The following is a 21,268-nucleotide window of genomic DNA, read 5'->3' on the forward strand; positions in this document are numbered from 1 at the left end:
CACCTCTGCTACAGGAACAGCATGGAACCGAGTGACTCCGGCAGGACTTCTTTCTTCCCCCCCCACACACACTTTGTATTTAAAGAAAATAATAGAAGAAACCTGACTTGGACACTCCACGAAGAGGGACTTTCCAGTCTGCTTTGTTCACGATACTTACTCGGGTATTTTTTTCAGAAGCAGCTAACTGTTGTCAGCAGCCAGGTCCCATTAGTTCTCCCCTTGATGACACAATTAATACAAATTAAAAGTCTTTCAGGCTCGCTCCCCACTGAGGGGCAGGAAGGGTGGGCGGGAGCGGAGCGCTCCGGTTTCAATGGAGGGAAAGCAGCGGCGCGGCGACCGCGGGCACGGTCTGGAGACGTTTAACCACGATCACTTAAAGTGTTTAACGCCACAGAGATTGAAAACTCGTTCTCTCGGGAGCGACATTGCCTCTTCCCCTGCCTCTGGCCAGCGAGCTTTGCCAGGCGCTGGGGAAAGGGAAAGAACTGTGACGGGCCTCTGCCTAACTCAGGGGGGCTCTGCCTCCCTGCCCTCAGGCCTCAGGGTGATTCCTCTCAGGAAACAGAAGGGAAAACTTCCTTTCCTGCAGTATTATTCATGGATGGGAGAGGTGCAACCCGAGTTTAAAACCGAATGTAATTATAGAACAGTAGAACTCTCCCTCTCGCGCTTTCTTTTTTTTTTTTTTTTTTTTTTTTTTTTTTTTTTTTTTTTTTTTTCTTTTTTTCTCTTTAATTTGCCGTGCAGTTATAAAACCAGAAAACATTGCTGGAGTGTGTCATTTGTTAAACCCAACAATACATTATTGTGACAATCTGTAGAGTCTCTGCAGGTTGGGTGTTGGTGGGAGGTTTTTTTTTTAGCGTTTTCAACTTAAGAAGACTTTCATTATAGCTCAGCTAATTTGCTTTAAGCCCCTTGCCAGTGATCGTTTCCTGATCTTAAAAAAAAAAAAAAATAAATTGCTCATACAACTCCATATGTAAGAAACGATAAATTTTAAAAAAAGTCATAAAGTAATACATGAGACATCATCATAAAGTGAGACGACATGAGGCAATGACGCGAAAGTCTCCTGTGGGCTGGTTATGGTGCGTTTCGGGGTGGAATTGGGCAGGTGAGAGGAAGGCAGGCAGCCTGCGGTGCTGCCGCAGCAGGTGGAGCTCCGTGCCCTCGCATCGCCCACGACTCCGAAAAATCCCAAGGACCTGCAGGCGACCGGAGCACAGGGAAGCTGCAGGTTCCTGAAGCATTTTTGGATTTAAAAAAAAAAAAAATATATATATATATATAAATATTTCTTTCAGTCAAACCCTTCTTCTGTAGACTCTAGATCTCACCCTAACAATTCCCAAATGCCTCCGCTTTCTCTTCTAGATAATTCTGGAGGGTGAAAATTGCTCAATTCTGACAAACCCATCCTTATGTTAACATTATCCCCATGGCACGCACCTTTGCAGATGTCATTCTGTAAGTTTTGAGATTTTTCCAATTTTTTTTGTTTGTTTAAGCTGGTGAAAGAACCTGTTTCCTCTGAATTAATGAAGATTTTTCATTCTGGGAAACTCATTAAGATTATATGATGGGTCAAAACCAGCAGATTGACACACCTATTGCACTCTTCTTCCTTATAATATATCACTCAACCAGGAGTATTATGATAACATTTGCAAACTGAATGTGTTTTGATGAAAATAAATCAGCACAGCCTCATCACGAGCCAACATTTAGTCATCCAAATGCAAGATCAACCTCAAAATTTTTTTGATTTTATGAAAATCTTTGGGCAGCTTTTGTAAAGCACCATATACAGAGATGGCTGCTGCAGTTCTGCAGGCAAGATTCTAACTGTTGAATTTTAAAGACAATATTCTAGCCAAGCACTCAGGAATTTTTTCCCCCATTTTCTCTTTTATTGCTGCTGCTCAATACTGACCCATCCTGCCCTCTCACTAGAAACTGGGAACACAGAACAGACATCAGGACCAAAAGAGAATTTTCAATTAAACACAAGAGGCTCCGAGACAAAGGACGTGACAAGGAATAGACTGCAGAAAATTTAGGTTTCTTTCAGAGCAACACTATTTTAGTGCTTAGGAAAAAAAAAAAAAGGAAAAAAGCCACAACTAAATCTGCAACAAAGACAAGCCACCTGATTTGTTAAGGATGTGCTGTGCCATATCAATAATGCAAAGCACTTTGCAGTTGAGGATCTCAGTTGCCAAGGGGAGCACTTGGTAGGAGCCAGAGCAGCAGCTTCCACGGTGCTGCTCTAGTTGGAATGGTGCTGGCACCCACGGAAAGGGGTTCATCCTACTGTTTTCCCATGACAGTTTTAATGTGAAAGGCAGTTCCAGTCGGGTTGGGTGTCCCTCTGCACTCCAATGAACGTGTTACTGTCAGTGGAGACACATCAGCCAAATGGAAGGAGACGGTTCAGGAGTCAGACGAAGGTTGCCTGCTAGTGAGAGCATGAGGAGGAAAACTCGGAATAAATAGATTCAATTTCATGTCTGTCAGGAATTTCCTCTGACACCTTAAATAAAACATTTAGCACCTTATCCCAGCTAGCAGAGGCCTTTTCTTGACTCCGATGAATTCCACAGCTCATCATGCCTCCACTTCCATTGCCTGGAATGGGAAATAAAATAGTTCTCTTCCATAAACATCCACAAAGCTGTCTGATATTATGGTGATGGAAAGCACTTAAACAGAAGAAAACCCTGTTTTCATAACAAAACCATCTTGAATAGCTTGGTATTGTTTATTCCATCCATTTGCTTCCATTCCTCATACTCCTGTGAGAAATCTTTTTTTATTATTATTATTTTCTTGTCTCCAAGGATTATTTACTAATTCTGGCAAGGTCGGTAAGTTTTGTGAAACAATTGGACCAAATTAGTAATGGCTGCAATATTATTGCTGCCAGTGAATTTACCCTACAGTAACTTTGAACCCTTTAAGCAACTACAAAATTTGATCTGCCATCTTTGTCAACTCCTCATTCAGATGATTTAAAAAATTTAAAATATGTCCTTGGAAGTCAATACAAATAAGGAAGAAAACAAAAGTTTCCACTTAGATATGAAGTTTCTCTATACCACCTATCTTTGTCTTGTTTCTGTCATTTATGTGGTCTTTGGATATTGTGCCTGTAATTAGGTATTTGCAACCCTCCCAAAGCCCTTTATGCACATTTTTTGGTTGCTTACTGGCAATGACAATGTTGCTCAGCCTTAGCTAATGTTTTCTAGATATTTTCCTCCTACTTAAGTCAAAATTACAAATGTTCTTGCCAAATCTCCCAGAATACCAAATGTCCCAAAGTCATTTTCAATTGCCAAAAATCCGTTCTAGTAGAAATTAATGCAATGACTGCTAAACAGAAAGGAAGAAAACCCCATCTGCACCATAATTCCGCTCACTTCCCCCTTGCTACTAGAGTTAAAAACAGATTACAAAAGTGCTGAAAAGAACCCTTCAGGCACAAAGGACACTCAGAAAGCAGAAACATCCATAAACATCTTTAAAAAAAATTGGTTTCTTACTTCTGCTAGTCTAACACAGGATTTCTTATTGCAATGTTATGCTAAAAACATGAGAGTTCATGAACCAAGGCAGAAGTACCTAATAAAATTATCAGATCGATATCTGCTACAGCACAGACTCTCTATTTAATCCAAAAGCAGCAAACAAAGAACATGTTATTCTGTTTTATTTCAGAGTGAGAGCAAAGTTAATTTGAAAAAGAACTGGGGGAAGACACAGCTGGAGAGCAGAGTTTCCAGCCTCCGGAAATTCAAGGAAATGTAATTGAGAACAAATTATCTCTTTAATTACTTTTGACCAAATCAATAAGAAGCATGGAATAAAGAGCATAATGGCTGCCACCTGGTAGAGGACTAAGAACACCAAAGTTGAAAAGTAACACAAAACTAAAACACAGCTGTGGTGAGGACAATCGGAGTACTTCTCTTACCAAAGGGGAAAAAAAAAAAAAAAAAAGGAAAAAGAAAAGAGTGTGAAGGGTATTAGCTCGATAAACAAACAGTTCCTGCAGAAATTAATGGTTGGTTTTGGCCACGTCTCACTGTTCTCAGCTGTGAAGACTGTTAACATTTCACTGTGCTGTCCACTCCCAAAATATCCTATCATTACTCAGGAATCAGAAAGAAGAATTCCCAAGACCTCTCTTTTCCTCCTGAATCTCCATTACTTCTCCCATGCTAGCTTTTATTTACCAAACACCAATGTAGGAATTCATTACTGTTTGAGTTTAAGGCAAGCACTTATTCTTGTCAGTGTGTTAATAAACCAGAGCAAGATCTTACCTCTCCCTTGGCTTCGTTCCCAGATCTGAGCAGGAGTACTCACACCCAGAGGTCATGTGTGTGCAGCTAAGCAGGACTGGATGGGGCAGGGTCCTCTGGCAAGGCAGAGATGGAGGGGCTGCAGGGGCTGCACTGGCATCCAGTAGCAGTGAAGGCTCCCAGCCTGTCTATCTTTAATAATTAATTAATAATACACAGTGCCCATTCCCACAGTAGTTTAGCAGTTCAGCACCTTTAAGACATTAATCCTCACAGCAGCAGTGTTGCATTATCCTCTTTGTCTCGCTGAAGAATGAGGGTGGAACAGGACAAGTGCCTTGTCCCAGCTATTCCAAGCAGGGCAGTGAACCCAAAACCTCCATCTTGGTATGGAAGCCCCGGATCCCCTCACACAGCCTGACTCAGTGTTCCAGCATTTGTCACTGTCACTGAGGAACGTGTGAGGAGGCAAATTGCTGAACCTCCTCCTCTCTCCTCAACCACGTTTTAATTTAACATTCCACAACTGTTCTTCATGTGGCTGCTGGGCACTGGGGTTAAAGCTGATTTCAGATGTGCTGTTGACACCTTGCCCTCTGCCTTTTTCTCTTTCTTATCGTAACTCCTTGGGGACCTTAAGATCTTCAGTGTTTCAAACAGTTTCTTTATAAGTCTTGGCACCTATATGTGAGCAGGAAAATGTGTTCATTTTATGGGCTGAGTAAATGAAATTTCACTCTGATGTGACCTTTCCTTGGATTTTTTTCTTGGAAGGAAGCAGAGTGGTCATTTTCCATCTCCAGAATCCTGCATCTACATTCACAGCACACATGCTGGGATGGCTGGCTCAGCTGATCTGTTCACCAGCTCCTCATGAGATGTCTGACAGTGATCATCTGCTTTATCCCCTTCACAGTACATCTGCGAGATGAAATTCTAGCAGAAACTAAATTCTACAGCACCAGCAATGTAGCATCAAGCTGGCCTGTAACTGAGCACCAACTTTTACAGGTCCTTCACACAGGGATCAAACCTGCAAATGGAGCATCTTTGTTGTCTAAAACCACAGTCACATTAGCCAGAAGTTCAAAATAATTGAAAATTAGATATTACAAGACAATTTTTTCCCCTAGGAGTATGCATCTTATATTTTTTGCATAGGTCTTACTAAAGTGCAGACATGCCTGAAATGTTATTAATTTTTCAGTGAAACAGAGCTGACTTCTACTACAAGTACCATCCTTGGCCCAGAAAAAAAACCCTCAGAAAGATGAACTACTTCTTATTTCACTGTCTGACATATAATGGAAAAAAAAAATCCAAGTGCCAACACAATGCAGACAATGCAGTGAGATGTGCTATGTAGCCTGAGGTGAAAGAAAGGGGCTTTGGAGTCCTTTCTCCTGTAAGCTGCTGTATCCCACTTAGCGAGTAAATGGATTTCTGGCCAAAGCCATTGTCATCACTGAGCCCATTCCCACAGAAAAGCATTCCCTGAGAGGTCCTGGGAGCAACCATGAACTACCTCGCTGGTTTTGTCCATAAATAGAGAAACTCATTCTGCAAACAGAAATGAACATTTTTCATAAGAACTAAAAATCATTTTAACCCCCAACAACAAAGAAAAACATATTAAAAAGATACAATGACTGGCTTCCTGGAATAACTGTCTCAAACAACAGCTGGCCAAGTATGACAGATTCACATAGAAGAAAGAGATGGCTGTGCTTTGTAACAGACATTATTTCAAACCCAGATCTCAGAATTCCCTTGATCCAAAGAAAAGTTTTTTTAGTTGGCTTAAGGGCAGAAAAACTGTTGGTGGAACGAACAACTAATTATGGTTAAATGCACCTCTGGAAGGAACTGGGGGTGCAAAACCAGCCCTGTAAGCAGAGCACACATCCTTTTAAAAGGATGCAGTTTTCTCATCACATCCTGATAGACAATATCCTAATGCACAAATGACAGATTCTCTCCTTGAAGAACACAGGCAGATGAATCAGAATCTCTCAGAAGATTGGCAAATACAAAATTTGTTTGCTCTTACTCTGCATGCAGCGATATACCTAAGGTCAGACTGCAACCCTCCATATGGAGGAGTTAGACAACAGGAATAATGTAGTAGGATCATTACGGAATTTATCAAATTATGTTTTGTCTATCAAAACTTCAACTTCTACATTTATTTTTCACACTGTCTAATCTTTTTGAGATTCTAAACCTATTTCAAAAACTCAGATGATTGAGTTTGTATAATGAGAAATTTAATGACCTGTAAAGTGAGTGCATCTGCCAGTCCTAAAAAAGTCATCTTTTCACCACATGCACGTCACAATATGGGACTGATGGTTCCACTGTTACTTTTCCAGGCATCCACTCCTGGATGGTTAAAACAAGCATACATTTTGGGATGTAAGCTGAAGACCATTAAAATGCTTAAATATTTCTTACAGTATTTTTCCAATAACACTTTGTAGAGAAATATTCACATTCTCTAAGTAAACTGAAAATAGAGAGTTTGCAAACAAAAAGATAAGCAAATTCTGAGCCACTGTTTAGTCTCACTCAAGCATATTTTTGTCAAAGGGTCAAATTCTGTGCTGGAATAAAAGCCCTGATTGAATATGTATTTTGACAGGGATGAATATGATCCATATTGCAACACCAGAATGAGTGTATATCCAAAGACTGGCTGGCACCAACTTCATCCACAGTAAACACGAGACAGATGAACATGTCAAGAAAAAGATCTTAGTGGCTATGCTTTATGCAAGATTACAGAGCACCCTTTAATCCTGATGCAAAATCCAAATCACCCTTTATAGCTATGCATACAGAATGTGCTTTAAATGTAGCATACAGAACTCAAAATTACTCTCTTTACTACGTGTTTGTAATTTATGTTAAAACTTTAGCATTCAGGCACACATATCCAGTCTGGACATCAGTTTATATTCGTTAACATTCTGGCCTAGATTTGTTTGGTTTACTGCAAACAAAGCCCTATCTGTGACATTAAAAAATATTAGTATTTAGATACTACCCCACACTCCTCGCAAGTGATGCTCAGTGCAAACTGCTGAAGTTCTGACACGTAAATAAGGGAATAAGCCCCAATCAAACCCGCCTGTCTGAAGGACAGTTATTTTGAGCAGCAGTTTGTGATGGCCCTGCCAGCTGCACACACAGCCTGCCTTGCATCTGTGGCCCATTCTCTGTGAGCATTGCCTTTGTTTTGATTTCCTAGTTTGTGTCCCATTAGTTTTAAGGCTGGATGTCACACTGCTGTTAAATCACTGTTTTCGAGCAGCGGTGTCTCCCAGCTGACCTCAGAGCAAAAGCACAAAGACTTTCATTCTCTCCACTTTCTCTGGCAAGCCAGAGGTGCTGAGAGCCTCCAGCTCACACAGCAAACTTGCTCTGACTCACCACACACCAACCCAGATCTCACACAGATAATCAAAACGAACATTAATTTACGAGAACAGCTCAAAGTGGAAATACCTGAAGGGAAAAAATTACATACACAATATTTCACTGAGAGCAGCTTCTCAAAAGGGAAGGATTCGAACATTTCTGATGAGCTAATGGAAACAGCAAAGTGACTGTTTGGAAAAGGTTTTTAGGGGGTTGGTTTGGGGGTTTTTTTTACACGTTTTTATCTGCTTTCACTAAGAGATGAAGCAAGCTCACCATCAGCAAGAATGATTTCTTGCCATCAGACAACAAAGCTAAATGAATTTAGTGCTTCTGAACTTTTAGACAAAGTTAGGAAAAAAAATAAAACTAGAGTTTTCATCTGATAAATAAAACTAGAGCTTTCATCTGATGAACCTGGACAGGGATCACTAGGATCCTGCCAAGGTTTAATTTCTCATTTTTCATGGATTAACATCATTGTTTATATATTCAGGCTGTTGCATAGTGACAAAGGCTCTAAACAGGGTGACAAGAAATAAACCCAACCAAACAAATAACAATTCCAAGATGCAGCAATTCCTCTGATGGGTGTTTAGAATGAGTTTATTTTACAGAAACCCACCTATGAGTTGCCCCAACAATGGCAGTAATTGTGGAGCAGAGCTTGGGGGGGATGAGGAGCCTCCAGTGATGTACAGCTGCCTACACAGAGGAGTCAGCTCCCTGAACTGTGATGAGCAATTTGTCTCACAGCTTTGATCCAATGTCACTTTAGTTGACACTGACTCTGGGAATTAATTTCTAACATTTCAGGGTAACCTAGTAAAAAAAAAAAAAGGAAGCACTGCGCGGTAGATATCTGTAGATAACCTATCACCTGCTGCAGGTGTTGACAGCAAAGTTGAATATCTCCTGTTAACAGCACAAAAGCTCTCAATTTCCTGAGCACATAAATACATAACCCTACCCAAGGCAAAGTATCAATGAAGTAAAGCAGCATAAAGGACGAAATGTTTTAGCCATATGCTGTAATAATGTGTTGTTCCTATGTATGTGAGAGGCTTCCTGAGTGGAAGAACAGATCCTTTATTTCAACCCTCTGCCCACTGGAAAAGGACATCAGTTCCATCAAAATGGAATCAGACTAGAATATGTTTGGGGTTTAATTACAAGACAGTTGCTATAGAGCTTTAATTATCTTGTTAATGTGATAAGTGCACTGCATGAAAGCCATAAATATTTCTCGCTCTGGCTGAACTGATCAACACCAAATAGAGCAGCAAATACTGGCTTTGGAAGTCATTTAAGAAGGGAATATAAACCCTTGTTAAATTCAGTCCTACTGTTACTCTGTCATTATGCTGCAGATGGATGACAAACCCTCTATTTCAGCATGTTTTGGGCAAAAATCTTTGTCATTAGCAAACTGACACTGAGTTGTGGCTTCTGGCTGTCACGCTTGGCCATCATGAATTAAAGGCAGTCACACCATTCTTCACCAGCCAGTGAACATGCTGAGGTCATGACACCTGCAAGAAGATACTGATCCTAGGAGCTCTCAGTGAGCAACCTCTGGTCCTTTCCTGGATCCTGTTCCCCTGTATCCAGGCAGGAGATTACAGGAGAGGAAGACTGCTGGCCCACAAGTACAAAAGTTGAATTTGTCCACAATTCAACCAACAATCACATGTAAAAGTCTTATTCTCAACAGTGTCAGACACGGCAAGTTTGACTTCCTGACATTAACTCCCCCATCATAAAGGTAAAAGTTTGTTCTTTAGTTTTAGGCCCTGGTTGTGACATAAATTTATTTATTCCCAAATTAAATAGCTCCCCCAAAAGCAGGGTAAACAATGAGCCCTGAGGATCAATTGTTACCTAATAAAGCTGTAAGTCTTCCTCTGTGTGGACTGGGAACTATCAGGTTTAAGGGGTACAAGCACTAAACAACAGCTTTGGGAGAGAGGGAGGAATCAACTGAGAGCAGAAGTCAAAACCACTGGAATCCTGAAGCACTGGGAAGGAAATACTGACAAACACTGGGACTAAATGATGCCACCTGGACAGTTGAGGATCCTCAGCATGGCAGACAAATGAGGCTCTCTGATCACTTTTGTACCTGCAGGGGAGAAATGAACCACCAAGGCCAAAACTACTGAAGCAAATACACTTCAGACTGAAGGACTGCAGTCCAAGGGCTGCTCTAACAGATGAAGAATGATATGATTTCATCCTCCTAGCAGTGCCACAGGCCTTAGCTCAAGGCCAAAGACACAGCAGAGAGCACACAGTGACCAGCATTGGCTTCAGTGCGTTCTGGAAACTACTGCAACCTGACTTTAATTGCAGAAGAGAAAATATTACAAATAATCCTAACAGCTTTGAAACCTCCTTGTTTCAAACACATGGGTTGTTATCTGCAGCCTGATGTAACACAGCTAGAATGTGCCTTTTATGAGTAAGGAAACTTGGGAAAAATCAGAGTTATTTTTCAAAAGGGAAGTTTTTTAATGGGTGCAGTGCATGAATGAGCCATTATGAATTTAAATATGTCATAAATGAAGCATCTTTTGACCCTTAAATGAAATTTAGTAGGTGTGAATAAAGTGAAATGCTCACAGACCAAAATCTAGCAGTGTTTTCTCTTGGAGAACTGTGCTTCACTCCATGATTACTGCTCTGAGGTTGATAGACAGGCATATGAAAAATCTCGGTCCTCCACGCCAAGAAGGATTGTGGAATCTGTCCTTTCTGCCCTTTAGATTAGCAGAGAGGATGCCTAAACCTTTTAGCAGCAAGTCATTGAGGAATTAAAGTTAAAACCTCCCTCTTAATACACCGGAAAAAACAGGTCCAGGCTACAGTACTTGGAACAACGTCACAGCCCAGATTTCACAATCAGCACCAAGCAACTCCTTCAAAACGGATGGGATGCAAAGCAACGTTAAACCCCATTCCCCATACCCTGCTTTTGAGCTCTTAACATACAGAGTAAGTTACAGCTGCCTAATTAACTTGACTGTTGCCCCCTAAAAATACTTTCTATCTTAGCTCCCCTTCTGTGCAAACAGCATAATGTTAATTTATTGGAAAGGTCACATTATACTACAAGGAAGGGAGTTACATTCCATTATGTCCTTCTCTCCCTGCTCACAGTCCTCCCCCTACTGCTGCTGTACATGCAAGGCATTTTCTTATAAACATTTCATGAATAATGAGAAACCAACTATCCAGGGAAAGTGCTCCACCTCTTGCTGTTGCACATCATTCTGCAGTCTCAAGGAAAGTGAAACACCACCCACTTGATTGTAAAATGGTTTTCCCTCTGCAAGCCAAACTCAAGATTTAATTATTACACTTTCCCTGTCACTCCTGAATGCTTTCATTCACTTTGCCTGCACAAGGAAATCTTTCAACCCAAGAACGGGTTTCAAAGTTCTTGAATGTGGAGCAAGTTACCCTGAAACTCACTTTCTTTATGAGGGGAGTGATTCCTGGTCTGCCATGCAGTGTTTGGGGGGAATTAGCAAGGTGTCCCAGCTAAACTTCAACTTGCTTCAGCTGCTGTCTGCTCACTGAATCTCGCCTCTCCTTTTCAGCTGGATCCATCATTCTTCATCATTTTCTACCCTGCTCTCTCGGGTAGCCTTGCTCTGCTCTGTTGGCCACAGTTAACCAGTGATGGCTGATGTGACCTCTACATTCAGCCTGCAAGGTGCTTTTGGCATCATTTGGGGCAAAACTGATCTATGAATATATGACTGCTCTTTCTAGAAACTGTCAGAACCCCACCTCTATCTACAAATCTAGTCCTGCATTTCTCTGTCAGTTCTGCTTATTTTTCTTGGAATATAAGTTTCCACACTTCCATCATGTTCCTCTGTCCCTAATTAAGCAGTTATCATTTCCTGCTAGTGATCACAGAGCAGCTTCTAAGTTGTGTGTATGCAAAAGAGCTCAGCTTTCCCTCCTGAAACATTTTCTTAACATTTCAGCTATGCACACATTCATTCCAGACATAATTCCACTGAACATGACATTAGAGAAATCCACCAGTGTCTGGTAAGATCAGCATTAACATTCCTTTGTGCTGAGTGACACAAAGGAACCAGAAGCTCATCCATAAATTACCTAGTGTTAACCTTACTGTCCAGTGCAAGTTCTAAACAGAGCCTACCCAGAAACAGGAGCTACCATTTATTTCTTACACAGAACTTCTAGTCAAATAGGAAAGGGGTTGTTTTTTTTTCCCCATTCTCACCCAAAAGTAGCCATTCCATGCAGTTACCAAAAGTAATTTTTAGCTGCCACACTGCAGCTGAGGGGGCAACAGATTCTCCGAATACAAGGAATAGCTTATTGCCTTCATTATCCGAACTCATAGAGCATTTGTATGCTCCGTTTCAGAGAAACGGGCACTAAACCTGTTAGAAATACAGTATTTTGAATATTCACTGCTCAGCGTAATCTTTGTAGTGCACTTCCCTCCTGCCCCGGGCAGGATATTGCAGCTCAATTCCCAAAGCCAGGTGAGCTCTGAGGACAGCTCAGCTTTAATCACAGCAGTTAATGCACCATGACTGGACCAGCAGCCTGACATTTGGCAAGTTTACTGAAACCTTCATAACAATGCATTATTACATTTGATATGCCTCCCTTAATTCATTATGGAAGCAGCCTTTAGGAACAGAAATTGAACTTTTGGAATTGATTAGACTGTTTTGAGCTTTAATAGCACGGATATTGTGTGGTCCTTCCTGGGTAGCTGCTGTTTCACAGATATGTCAAACTAATTTGGTGATCATAAAGCCTTTATTTTTATAGAACATAACATTTTCACCTCATTAGGCTCAGGTCAGGAGTACTACCTTGCATTTAATATTCATGTTAGACAGTAAAACTAACACTCTTAACCAAAGAAAACCATAAACTCTTAAAACCATAGTTCCATAAGCATGAGCCCCATCTCGAGTCTGATTTTTATCACCATTTTTGTTTCACACTCTAAAAGACAAAGCAAAACACTTGCAGGAAAAGCCAAGAGCTCAGGATCACAAAGCTTTTTGCAATAATACCAGTTTTTCCCTTTCCATATGCAATTACCTAAAGATAATTCACTTTTCTAAGTCATTTTGTGTGCAAGTACAAGAAAGGCAATGACTGTCAGTCTCACAAGGCCATGAAGAAAAACATTTCAACAAACCTCTCAGTACATGAGTGCTTAAATGTTACGGTTAACAGTAATAGAACCAACTACTTCAGCACTGAATGACTGCTGCTCTTCTAAAACAGTCAAGAATTTCTAATCCAGGCTGCCTACAGTGACAGAGTAGATCACAGTTCAGAATAAAAGATAAAACTCAGAAATTCTCCACCACCAGCTTCACTATGCCTGCTAAGTAATCTCAGAAACTTGGCTTCCAGTGTTGTTATTCTCTTAGAACTACTGCAGTATGATGTCATATTTCCCCATTTTGTCCATGCATTTGTGCAAATAAGAATTTTATTTCCTCAGATATGGTATCACCGACACTTTCCAATTCTTTATTAATGCTTTTTGAAAATTAAGCCCAAGTTGGAAGAAATACATTTATGGTTCAGGCTATCCAGTGAGCTTAATTAATAAAACGAACATTAGCCAGTGTACAGTCTGACAGCCTAATGTAAAACTTGTTGAAACTGACAGAAAGCTCTCTGCCATTGAAACTTAAACTTGTAACCAAGTTTGATGACATATCTAAAATTGAACTTTTCTTCTTGCATCATTCACTCTTTTCCAGTTCTATGACCACCTTACTTCACAGCCCCTGGTTATCTTTCATTCCCCTCCTCCTTTTACAGTCACAAACCAAACTGCTGCAGAACACCAGTTCTCTCACCTAAAGATACAACTGTTTCTTTTATTGCACAGCCAAATTATCTACATCTGCTAGGTCACCACATCCTAATACACCCTCATACCTCATGCATTCAGGCTTACTAACGTTCAACAACAGCACATAAAAGCAGAAATGCAATGGCACTTTATGGTTACATTGCAAATGTCTGGTGGGTCAATGCCTCCTTGGATGGGCGAGAAGGAAATCATGTAGGAGAGGGAGCCCAGGCCATTTTTATTTCCAAAAAAAAACCCCAAACCAAAACAAAAAACAACCTCCTAGTTCATCTTCTGCAACAAGAAACACGTTTTGCTATTTTAAAAAAGGAAAAGCAGTGTAGTGTTGCCCTTGCTAATACAGTTAAAGGCGACAGGAGACAGTTAAAAATAACACTTGAGCAACTCATTCTGTTTGCTGGAAACCACATTCCCCATCAAACATGTACAGCCAGGGTTCCACTGGCTCGCTGAGAGCTGGAAGTGCACATCAGTTTTCATTGTGAGAAGTGAAGCAGAGACATCACCTCAAATGGAGATCGAGCGTGAATCCTGGCCTGCCTGGGGTTACCAGCTGGCACACAAGTTATGGATGGAGCTTGTAGGAAAAGCCATTGGTGCAACACCCACAGCTCGTTCTGCACACAAACACTGAGCAGAACAGCTGCTTTTCTCTCCCTTCACTCCAGAAAGGAGAAAAAAACTAAACAGCTCACCACTTGTTAACACCGAAAGAAAAAAACCAAACCACCAAACCCAAGAAAACAAACCCCAAACAATAAGAAAAACCACAACATCCTTTTGCCCCCCCTCAAGACAAAACCAAACAAAACAGAAAAGGAAACTAGAGAAGGTTAGGCAAAGAAAAACTAACTGCAAAATCCACCTATGATAATGAAGGACAAGAAATCTCCATGGAAACCTAAGTCAGGCATACCTGTGTCCCCTCTGCACAGCAGAGCTTTCAGAGGGAGGCATCACACACCGTGACAAAGTCTTTCTGACATTCCAGGTCCCTCAGAGGCTCCAAACCATGCACCCTTTCACTGCTGGACAAGCAGTGAGAGTCTCTCCTTCACTGTGACACCACCAACTCTGAATTTGTAACCACACACGGTGCTAGTGTGCTCACAGCTGCTTTTTTTGTTTCACATATTCCAAACTCACCATCACTAACAGGTTTAGGCAACAGCAAGGTGAGAAGCTGCAGACAATTGACAAAGGGCAGTTTTCCAACTACTGACTTTTCTTGCACTTGGGATTTATTTTGTTCATGCTCTGCAAGATTGTGCAAGCCATGACACAAACGTGGGCTAAACCAAACCTGTTTTGCAGATGCTTTTAGTTTTTATACTGGTCCGTGTGGAGGGCACATGCAGCAGTCAGAGCTTCAAAGAAAAAAAACAAACCCACACAATTATGCCCAAGTTCTCTTTCTTCATTCCCAATTCTTCATCAGAAATGCACAAGGACAAACAAGATAAACTTGGATGGCTGGGGAAGCTGAAAGCATGACTCTCACTGCTACAATCTCTTCTGTACACTCCCTGTTTTGTCTTGTTCCCTTCATGGTGTCCAAAACACCAGCCCTTATTAACACTGGAATTCTTGAGCTGACAGGTTGTCACACGAGGAGCCTGGCAAAATAGTACAGCAGGAAAAAAAAAAAAAAAAAAAAGCCCAAAACAAATAGCCTTAGATCAAATATAAATTAACCCCTGCAAACAAAGCACATCTCAAAATTGTCACTTCCATGCTGCCAATATGCATTTTTTAACTGTTAAAAAGATACTCAAGTGTTACCAATGAAGACTTTGGGACTGCCTCTAGCAAGCAGTGGAAAGATGTGAAAAGGCCTAGTTTCACCTGTCAGGAAGCTACCAAAATACCCCAAGAGGTGCTTGAACCTGAACATCTCACCATATTTGTATCCACCTCATACAGCTAACACAGAAAAATACTCTAGAAAGTATTTTATGCCTTTTCACTTCCAAGGACAGTTGAGTAGTTTATGGAAAGAAATACTGGGTTATGGTTTCTCAATAGCATTTTATTGAAATTTCATGTTCTTTAAACAGGAAGTTTCAGGGTGTGTCTGAAGCTGGGGTAGTTTTAGTTTGTTTTTTAAATGACTTAGGCACTTACCAGATACAGGGAGGAGAACTGTGCTGATCAGTGACCACCTACTGGTTCTCAATTCAGAAAGGATTAGGAATGTCACCACACCAGTGTAGTCTGGCCAGACCAGTTTCTCCATTTTGGAGAACATAGGAAGACCATCCACCACCTATATTTTCCTGCTGCTCCCAGAGCAGTAAGAAATTATGACTAACCTTCACATAAGAGAGATGGCAGGGAAAAAAAAAAGGTCTTTGCATTAAAAGTTCTGCCTTGAAATACATGTTTTTAGTCTTCTAGAAAGCAAGGTTTTAAATTGGAAACACTGACAGATCTCTAACTGCAGCAATAACAAATAACATCAGTGTAATTTCTCTTGAAAGAAATTGCTCTGCTTTCTCATCCAGTTTCCAGCTTAAAACCTTTCATTGCTGAGGCTGTTGTCAATCTTATCTAGTGACCCATTTACCCAAAGCACAGAATTACAGAACACAATATTATGACAAGTACAGAGCTGACTTTGACACTAATAACACTCAAGATTTTGTGGACTCGGATTGTTTTTAGTGCTTGGTCAGAAAGGCCACCTTCCTTCCAATGCAGAAAGTCAACAATCCACCTCAGAGGTTTTGCAAATGAATTTGTCATGGCAATTAAGGGGAAGAATCTATCTAGCCGTGATAAAAGGTGACTGACAACAACGTGCACCGCTACATTACAGAATAAGAGAGAGACCTTTAACACATTGTTCTGAACACTTAGGAAATCAAAAATACAGTCTGAAGAGCTACAATCCGTGACTTTCAATGAATCAGGGGCGTCTGCAATGCACACCCGACCTCTGAGGCAGAGGGAAACAAACCTCAGACTGAACCAAATAACTTCCAGTGATCTGTAGCAGGGGGTTGAAGGGCTCTGCCTCACGTGGGCTGACATCAGCTGATTTTAACCCAACACAGAACCAGGCAGCCCTGCAAGGAGTCCCCTCCCCAACGAGGTCTGAAAAGTACAAGAACCCAAAATCCACTTGGAAGATGCCTGCGGTATCAGTTCTGGTTAAAAAACATGGTCTGTCCAACTCCCCAAGATTCTTCTGGAGAACAGAGTGGCAGGGAGCAGATGGAGAAGAGCCACCACATGGGCAGTCTAAAGCCATGAGGGTCACAAAATCCACATCACTGTGGAAAATGGCCACTCCATCCTGCCTGGATACTGCTGTACAGGGTGGCTAAAAGAGGTCTCCTTGTTGCAGGGTTGAAGGATTTTTGGTTTTTGTGGGTTTTGGGGAAGGTTTTGTTGTTTGGTTGGTTCTACAAACACCACTGCTACACACCCTGAGCTTCTCCCTGTCCTTCACTGGTATTGCCAGTGGGTTGGACTGGGTTTATTTTGTTCCAGTGTGCTGCAGTGGAATGCAATTCTTCCACTGGGCTGGCCCAGCTTCGTGTTTTCCCTGTAAGAGCCACCACATTCCCGAGAGACTACAAAACAACAGCTTCCAGTGCGGCAGTGAGAATATTCAAATATCAGCCCTATGTTTCCTGACACCAAATTTACTTCACAAAGATACAAAAGGCATGCATGAACATATTTGTTGCCATCAAGTATATTAAAAAGTGCCCTAAACATGCAATTATTCCATGTAATGCCCTACGGCCATATTATTTTGTGAAACCATCCCCACTCCCTCAAGTGGTTTCAGCTCTTAAAATCTATTTTTTAAATAATATCAGTTTAGAAAGCAGCATTTGCCAGCAGATATTAACATACTCAAACCCTGTTGAATTCACATTTTATCATCATCGTGTTGTTTACAAATTTTCCTGTCATTCATCACTGCAAATCATCAGCTGCACTTGTGGCTGAAGAAAACACTAACTCAGAAGGCAGAGATGAGTGCAAATGCATTAATCAGAGATCGTGATTTTTCTACCAGGAATGTTATGCTCTCAGACACCTATAATTAGACATATCCAGCACCTATAATCTTCTCAGATATTCAAAATATTATGGGGACTGCTCGGTGTGTAGGAATGGAGTGAATTAACAATACAAAGCAAAAATACAGGTATTTTTAGACTTGGGCTATAGAAACACATTTCTAGTCTAGAATTTCTTAAAAAAACAAAGACCCTTACAAACTAATATTCCTGCAGAGAACACTGACAGCCTAAATAGCGAGACCTGATGTGTGAGCAGCATGAAATCCCTGGGCCTTCCCCAGATTGGGGGATGGAAGGAAGCAGATGACAGGTCAGATTCCTTTTTTTTAACCTTTTCTTCTTTTATTTTTTTTTCCCCAACTCAGTAACCTTTTAGTAAAAGGGAAAAGAATCGTCAGAGATTTCCAACACTCTGTAATGCTTTCAGCCATGCTCTGCACAAAAAGGAACAGCAGGCGAGACCATTCATCTCTGATTGCTTCATGAAGCTCAAGCATAAGCCACAACCACACATTTGGTAATCTACACAGTTTAGTTTCTGTTTTAATTGTGTACTTTTCATTTGGTCAAGTTAGACAGCCAAGTTCCAACTGGGTTTCAGAGCATCCTTAAGGATCAAACCCTGACATCATTTTTCAATACCAAAACAAAATCATTACCTTGAATTAACCAGTATTTTCAGGATTACCAGAATGTAAAAGCACATATTTGCAGCTAAAAATTCTTGAAAACAACTTCTAATATTCAGCAGGAAAGATATTTTAGAATTTAAGGGACAAGAACACTAGCAACACTTGCTGGATAACCTCTGGATGAGGATGCTTCTTCAGGTGGAATATAATAAAAATGAAGTGAATGCAGATGTTGTCTGGACCTGGGACTGATGGCACAGGGAGGGTTGCAGAGATTCCATTCAGCTTTTCCACGGAAAATTGCTCAGTACAAACCAGCCCAGACACCTCAGAGAGCCTCAGCTCTCCCTACACGAGCCAACAGCACTGAGGAAAAGAGAACAAGCAGCAGAACACTGCAAGCCCATCTGGAGATCAGTGAGGCAGCTCCTGTCCCTGTGGTTTGTGAGTCAAGCTTGACTTGGACGTGACTTGAGACAGTGCAAGACTCACCCAGTCAGTGATTGCTGCAGGACTGAGGAGACCAGGAGATAATCAGTTTGTTGTTTGTGTGGGTTTTCTCAGAGACAGTTGTGGCTTGCCCCCTGACACTCTCCTGAAACTCAAACACAGAGATGAAGTGAAATGTAAAACAGTTAATCCACCATCTCTGAAGCCATCCCTACTTATCTAAGCTGTACTGCAAAAACTTTACTTTTTATACCATTCTCTTCTGTTCATCTTTTGTGCTGTTTACCCATTCCTCAACTGCCAGGATTTATAATTCCTGCTTCTCAATCCATTCTTTACCCTCAAACCCTCCCTACGATTCCTTTCCTTCCATTTTCAAGACTTGCTACCTTTCCCTGAATATTCTCCCTTAAGTGCATCTTTCTTATTTTGCATTTTCCTTTTTGCTCAGCCTGCTACTGTCCCTGCTCTATTTTAAGTACTCTCATTAAGAACTTCAAATATCAGTTTCAAAAAGCCAATTCGCAAGCCACAACGTACCCATCAAAACAGTCCTGCTTTACTTACAAACACTCTGTACCACCATCAAATATTGGAGCCTGTGATACATTTCCTGTGATTATCCACAGGAAGGCAGGGAAGAATGTTCCAAGCATTTATTTAAACAGAAATAATGATTTCTTCTCCCTGGGAAAAAGAGCTTACTTCAAAGAAAGATGTCTCCTCCTTTAAAAGGGAACCAGGAAAACTTGGATCTTTGTGGAGAATCTCTCCAAACTCCTGATAAGGCTTCTCAGGTAGTTGAAGCACCTCTGAATGAATTATTTTTCCCTCCTAATGATCATTTTCCCAGAACTTACTTTCTTGGAAATTTGCTGCTCCAGGCCAAGACCTTTCCTTCCTCCTGAGCAGAGCCAATCAAACCCTAAAGGGGCACAAAAGCCCAAGGACTCAATACTTTAGTGGCTGCTGGCACCTTTATTCTGCTGTTCCCAGGTGGATCTGGGACTCCATGTGCCTCAAGTTTGCTGTTCCCACCTGCATTTGCTATCACAGGTCCCTTGAGTCTACAGTTCTTAAATGCATCTGGTACTGGCATTGTTCCAGAACAGGAGCCTTGGTGGTTTTAATTCCCTAAGTTATTAAAGCCCGTTGTTTCCCAGTTATGAAAATACACACAGCTGCCCAAACTCTGAGGAAAGAGATTTTAATTTTCTAAAGGGTAGCCCAGCAGAAGGATCTGCAGCTAATTACCACTACATGAGGTCTCATTACCCTCAGCAGCCCCGCAAAAATAGAAACAAATCCTGAGGGGCCAGGACACCTTAAACCTAACCAGCCTCCTGGGGACCACCCACAACACCTCCTTTGTATTTATATGTCAAATAAAACTTATTTATATCTATATCTAACTGAAGCACCACCTCCCCTGCATGCAGCCCACATGCCAAGGGCCTCCCACCACCCAAATTCCAGGGACTGGGATGAAGTTCCCTCATCCCCTGGGGCCAAGGGGTCCATGCACGAGCACAAGTGGCCACAGACTTGCCAAGGGTTGTGGGGCTGTGGCAAAAAGTGGAATATGTAAAAATTTTCTTAGGAAAGGATGTTTTTGATGTTTGACAATTATATATTTTCAAGCCTAATCAACAGATAGGAACTAATAACCAAGCTCATGCATTAGGAAAAAATAGCCAAATTACCAGTTAGTGGAATTGCCTTGTTAAGTTTAGGGCTGGACATGTTTCATGGATCTCAGATTTAGGGAGAGGTTAACAAAGCCTGGGGAAAATGGATGCCCACTGATTGTGGACACAAAGAATGCAGAATTGATGGGCCCTCTGGCAGAACTCCCTAGATAAGAAAGAAACTAATAAACCCAACTCAGCAACTGTGCTGGAATCAGCTCTGACATCTCCCTGTGCACCAGGGTAGAGCTGCAAGGGGGTTCCTCCTGCAAGACCCACACAGGGGGCACCAGGAGGCAGCTGCTGGTTTCTCCAAGCATGAAGGTCACCTCTGGAGGAGGATTTCCTCACCTTTCTTTCAGTTGAGGGTCAAGCTGGGGTGTCCCCCTGCCCCAAGCTCAGGGATGCCAGAGCTGTGGCCAAGGGATGTGGCCAGAAATGTGTTTTGCCTTTAGGTCAAGAGAACTTCATCACTTCACAGCTGCTGACAGAGAGCCCAGCAGTTAAAGCCCTGGGAAGGAGAAGACCTGAATATCATTATAACAGCAAGGACAATATTAATCAGTATTTCAGTGAGTTAAATATAATCCTTGGCTACTTTCCCATGTGGCACTTGGGGTACAGGACAGAGCAACCCCAGCCTCCCCAGCCCCCTGGTGCTGCTCAGCCCTTGAGAAAACCCATCAAACCTCACTCCTCCCACGACTGTTTTCAGTAAAAGCCTTTTAAACTCTACTCAAACCTTGTCAAACAGGCTGTAACTGGTGCAAATGAAAACTCGAGATGAATTTAATACTGTACCTATTCAGCCCTAAAATACAGG

The 21,268-nt window shown here is 41.5% G+C and overlaps 1 long non-coding RNA gene across 3 annotated transcripts; it reads right to left on the reverse strand.

Annotated features, from left to right (window-relative positions):
- Nucleotides 1-985: 985 nt before the first annotated feature.
- On the reverse strand, nucleotides 986-19,787 carry LOC136298757 (uncharacterized). 3 transcript variants are annotated; one of them, XR_010723358.1, is made up of 5 exons: nucleotides 19,618-19,787; nucleotides 18,800-18,908; nucleotides 4,338-4,997; nucleotides 2,159-2,637; nucleotides 986-1,250 (listed from the first exon to the last, which is right to left on the reverse strand). It is a non-coding gene; the product is annotated as an uncharacterized lncRNA (long non-coding RNA). The 3 variants fall into 3 exon arrangements; XR_010723359.1 differs by lacking the exon at nucleotides 986-1,250 and having other exon boundaries at nucleotides 1,267-2,637; nucleotides 18,800-18,902; XR_010723360.1 differs by lacking the exons at nucleotides 986-1,250; nucleotides 4,338-4,997 and having other exon boundaries at nucleotides 1,267-2,637.
- Between the last annotated feature and the right edge of the window lie 1,481 nt (nucleotides 19,788-21,268).

The sequence above is a fragment of the Chamaea fasciata genome, unplaced genomic scaffold (assembly GCF_029207755.1).
Source record: "Chamaea fasciata isolate MVZ Bird 193981 ecotype frontalis unplaced genomic scaffold, bChaFas1.0.hap1 SCAF_18, whole genome shotgun sequence".
In the NCBI taxonomy this organism is placed as follows: Eukaryota; Metazoa; Chordata; class Aves; order Passeriformes; family Sylviidae; genus Chamaea; species Chamaea fasciata.